Here is a 6,000-nt window from a genome sequence, read left to right on the forward strand (position 1 = left end):
ATAAAACAAATATTTGATTTTAGTTACAGTTGAAGCCACGGCCATACCATTTTACGGCAATACGAAGAAAAAATTAGGTAGGGTTTAATAGTTTTTAAATTGTTAAAATGCCAATATACAGCCATAGACTTATTTATATCGACGTAAAAAATACAGATTAACTATTGTAAAGACATCTAGATCGTTCTAGGTACCGCTGGATCGATCGTGGAGGAGGACGTGCTGAAAGCCAGCAATTGGCGGGTAGCAGAGGACATGGTTTTTCTTTTCAGAGGCCAATACAGTTTTTGGATCGCAGAGCCAGCCAGCCAGCCAGAGCCAGTGAAAAGAGTTTGTATATTTGTAGTGACTGACAAACTGACAAATTACTGGACTAATTTGAGAGACACCTTCACCATTAGAATGCTACATTATCATGAATATCTATACAGGCTATATAGTTTTCCAAAGTATTACAATATAAGTTAGCAAATAATAATATATATTCAATTTCTTCCGTGTGCTACAAAATCGGAGACTATATTTTTTTTAATAAAACAAACAATAAAATTTTGGCCCAAAGGTAGTTCCAGGTCATAAAATCTCCAAAAATAAATACAGTTTAATGTCTGACAAAATTCACACAAAACAAATGGTTTCATATCTCAAATAAGTTCGATTGACATTCTAGAATTCGGACCAAAATGATTTATTTTTATCTTTATATAATGTGTCAAAAATTTAAATATTATTATTATTTTTTTACGATTATTACTATGAATACATTTAAATAATAATAGAGTGCTTCGGCTATAGATGATATCGAATAAAATCGTACTTCGTCACCATGGTAATGATGTGTGCCATTTTAATGGTTACCATGGTAACGTGCACGATACTTTCTAAGGCCGTGTTTTTGTATATGTTATAAGCAAAAGCAGCGACATAGACCTACTACTTATGGAATATCTCATTATCTATTGCTCCGTACTTAATTATACCAAACATGCCAAATGGAGAAAACGTTTTTTGGAACGCAGTGTTGGCCAAGTGGCTCCAGCATGCTAATCTCATCCCTAAGGTCGAAGATTCGATCCCCGTATGTCCATGCTGTGTATCCATGGACTTTTTTTCTATTCTCTCGATCGGTTTAGGAAAACATCGTGAGGAAACTGGTCTGCCGTAGACCCAACAAGAAGACATCAGGCTGTTAACCCTTCAGCTAGCTAAGTGGTTTCCTGTTTGCTTTTTCCATAGTTCAAGTGATTCAAACACAGTAAAAACGCAGATAACTTCAAGAATAATAATACCGATAAAGTCTTAACTGAATTAACTTTTTTCTATTATCGGCTATATTTTCATATTTTCAAGGAGTGATTTTAGAGCTTCCTTTTATTTATTTCATACTTATACACCTAACGTAAGTAATACATAAGAAAAACTATATAAAGATATAGCCAATACATAATATATACAAAAACGTTCAATCATTTACAAACATTTTCTGTGTTGTGTGATTGTGTGATCATGCACGTGAGGGTGTGTAAGTGGAGTGTGCTCATGATGCAATTTCGCGCTATTTTAATACTGACTGATGTTCTACCTCGAAATTATATAGTTCTTGTTATGCACTTCTCGGAATGAGCCAGCTTTTCTAGGTTCTCGTGGCCCCTACGCATTATGTGACCAAGGTACGAAATGATGCGTTGTCGGCATATGGTTCATGAGCAGGTTCTATGGGTAAGGATTGATGCATTTCTGCGTTAAGCGGTCCACTGTATGTCTTCAGTAACGAAGTATAATTAAGTGTATTATGATATAAATAATTAATGTGTGAAATCGACTCAACGCTCTGCGTACAGCGTCATTGACCTGTCTGATCATCACGTTACGCAGGAATCTTGCTTAAGACAGCATCAGCCTGCCGTTAGTATTTATAGAAATGTCGAAAAAACTATAGTTTAGTTTAACACTATTTAATCATAATTCTTTATTAACAATAAATTGATTATCAAGCAGTTATCAGTTCCTTTGAAATTTTATCTTGTAAAGCGATAGTGTAAAATATTTGAAATATTTTGTAATGGCGGGTTCTATTGGATATTCTTTATATTTTAACTCGGAAACACAACCTATTTCTTTTAACAACCTTTTGTACGACCTTAACAGTAAATTTCAAAAAGATGGCTCTTATGTTGAACATTAATTCCTTTAAATTCATCTGTGTTACATTTATTCCCATGGTTTGTTCAATGTTATACCAGTCGTGTCCATACATTGGACAGTCGGTTTGAACACATAACACTAGCTCCTCAGCTGTATTGCTAAGGACAGGCAACACTTTGTCTAACCCTGAACCTGTAAACATAGGACAAGAATCCACCGTGACCTGTCAACATCTTGGTAATCAATCCCGTTGGTTTTATTTGTTCAATCAATTATCGAAAAGGTGCGAGCAACATTTGGAAGGAATAACTTCTTTAAAGCAGCTGTTTCTATCGGCTATTTAATTCATTTATAGTTTATACATATCAAGACAACTAATTTTTACAAGTGATAATAATAAAATCCATTTCATTTCAAATTCTTTGTGTGGCAAACGCCTCCTTTAAATCCCGCCATTTCTGCACTGTGTCATTCTCTGTCATGTACATACTGTCTTTTATCTGATCTCTTGTAGTAGCGGTTTAATACTTTGTTGTTTCAGTTTTCTGTTTTTTACCAAATGCGCCGCCCATTTCCACTTTTTCATTGTGACATCTGCTACCTTATTTATGCTTAATGTATCCTTTATTTTATCTAATATTCTAAGATACCATCGTTCTTTGAAACCTATGGTTTAGTATGTGCTTTCGTGAAAGCCCAAGTTTGAGATTCATATGTTAGTGCAGGTAGTACACAAGTATTGAAAAGCTTTCATGATTTGACTATTTTTGACTCTCAATCCTGATCAACACTCGATTTGCAATGTATTATTATATCAAATAAAAACAACTTTGGCTGGAAATCGGATTGTTGTAGATGTAAAGTTGGCACAGAATATTGACCTACCTGTTAAGAAATTATTATCAATGTTTGTAGAAGATTTTTTTTGTTATAGGTACGTAATATTGGCATCAATGGGCTCGGCGTAAAGAAACTTTAAAGACATGGAATAGATGCACATAGCCGGACATAGATGCGTTAGCAGAAAGAAAAAAAAGAGAAATTTGGAAAAAGCTGGAGGAGTTAACCCGTTCACGTAAGGATAGGAGGATAAGGGCGTTACATTACTATTTCATGAATATTAGTCGCGTTTTACGTAACCCAGTAGCTGTAGTAGTATATCTATATTTAATATCATAATGTTATTAAATATTTCAGATATGTACAGAACCCTAAATAATACATAACTTAGATAATATATTAATTTATAGTATTATAAAAATACAATAAATTACAATGATATACAATATAATATAATAACCTTACAATAAGTCGCAATAAATTATACAAACATTATTCTTTAATATTGTTTTTGCTCAATCTGTATTTAGTTGTTTGATATGGGCATAGCACAGAACATACACTTCTGTATATAATTTCAATTTTCTTATCAAATTTCAAAATATAATTTACTTGATAAGGAAATAGCAAAAAGGTTAGTCGACATCACAGGAGAACGAAGAGCTGGCAGCTACCTCGGAGAAGGAATTAGTGTAGTTATTCAAAGCCTTAATATATAAATATATGCCTTTTAATAATATATTTTAGTTATTTTATTTTATTATTGTTTTTTGTAATATCTTATATATGTGATGTAATAATTAATGTAATAATATAAAATTATATAAATACATTTTGTTTACTTTTTCACATATAAATAGAATTCTGCCTTATATTTACTTCACTTTACATAGTGAGTGGTGTTCAATAGTGATAATGATACCTTGGAAAGAAAATAACTGACAGGCATAGTTAACATAGATATTATTACATAAGAATCAATTTTCTTTTGATTTTTTTTAAGATGTGTCCTTGATATATAAATAGAATTTTGTCTACAATTTATTGTAAATAAATAAATGACTTTACAACAACTTGTACAAGTGGTGTTTAATAGCGATAATGATAAAAATACTGACAGGCATAGCTCAGACATTTGATATGATTAAAAATGAAGGAATCAAATCAAATGGTTTTTAAAAAGAAGTAATTTTTATGTGTCAGCGTATTCATAAAAATTGATTGAATGAATTTATTTACATAAATTGACACACACGACACTGGCGAAGTACCTTGTGCCCAGTTGGCACAAAGAAAAGCCATAAACAAGAAGAAAAAAATTGACACTAACATTACGTCAAAAATTGTCGTTGGTACTATAAGAATTCTATTTGAAGGGCTCTCAAGGTTTCTTTACGAAAATATATAAACACGATAGAAACTTGTCTTGTATTTCATAGGCTAAATAAATCTATATGTTAGAACGGGTTTATTGTCTCACAAAAGATTAAATATGTTGTTATGACAATGATTATGTATGAAAACGTTATTTTACCAGACTATAAACAAATAAGTTTTGATGTTCAAAATCAATACTATGTCATCCTGCCGCGAATTTTAGATAGGAATACTCCTCCAAATTAAAATAACCATTATGTATACGTTTACTTATACATATATATTTTATTCGTGTATATATGTATTTTATCCAACCCGTGGAATTTATCAAGTGTTCGTGAAAAGCTCTCTCGCAAGGCCACGTGACATCCGGTAAAGAGAAAGCGGTTGCCTGCGGCGCCTTCAAAAGCCGTCAGCCCTTTGTCGGGACTTAGTTCTAATTGCTCTTGCAAAATTGTTTTATTACTTAGTATTCTTTCAAATACAGTTAGGTAAGTTAATTGCGATCATATTGGTTGGTGAGGAGACAACAGAAATGGGTAAAGCACAGGCGACGTTGCTGTATTTAAAATTGTAGTTTTACCTAATATATAAGGACCTTACATATGAAATTGGCATTTTGTATGGGAGGAAAAGATTTTTTAGATGTTTTAACAGAATATATTTAATTAATCAAAGTACTATTGCTATTGCACTTTTGCAATCTTTAAGGTAGTTCTTTGATCCCTTTACAAAAAAAATAAACTCTTTGTAGCCGGTTTTGAATGCCCCATCAGAGTCATAGTGGGCAGTACAACAAAACGCCAATTTCATATGTAAGGTTAGGTCCTATATATATTAATATAAAGAGCAGTAAAGACTGGTAGACTATTAGCAAAGACATAGCCATCTCGAAAGGATTGAAGGTCTTTACCCCAGAGGGGTCCATTTATACGCGACTATAGTTATAAGTTTACTAACAACTTACAACATTTGAAATATAAATTAAGGTTTATTATTAATACAGCCTTGTTTTATTTCCATTATTTTTACATATAATACTAGCTGACCCGGCAAACGTCGTTTAGCCATGTACCTATATTATTAAGATATTATTTTTTTAGTTCAATAAAAATAACTATAATAACAAATAGGGGTTGCTCGTAGAGGGTTGTATGTAATTTTGTATGTAGTATCAAAAAAAAGAAACAAAATATACAAACAAATAAACAAAGTAAGTCGAATTAGTTTGAACATACTTCAGTGGATTGTTCTAGTGCTTAAGAACGTGTGTGGAACGTCGGACGTTCTTATGATACGCAATGTATCTTGTATTCTGAATTGACGACCGATTATGAAACTTAGTTGCAGTTAATTAATAATCATCGTCTCAAATCTCGATTTACAATCCAAGGCATCATTACTAGACATAGAAATGACATTTATTACTAACGAAACACACAAAATAATAATAATGAAAAAAAGAAAAATAATACAAAAATTTCGAATGCAATAAAGGCATAAGGTACATATTAAGTGTGTATATGTATGCTTTGTGGTTGTGGCCCTGGCTCAGGATTATGCTGTGGAGCAGACGTGTTCCACAGCATACTAGAAATATTTGAGTATTTAAGAATAGGGGCTTTTGGGACCCTGCTT

This window comes from Pieris brassicae, chromosome 10, assembly GCF_905147105.1.
Source record: "Pieris brassicae chromosome 10, ilPieBrab1.1, whole genome shotgun sequence".
In the NCBI taxonomy this organism is placed as follows: Eukaryota; Metazoa; Arthropoda; class Insecta; order Lepidoptera; family Pieridae; genus Pieris; species Pieris brassicae.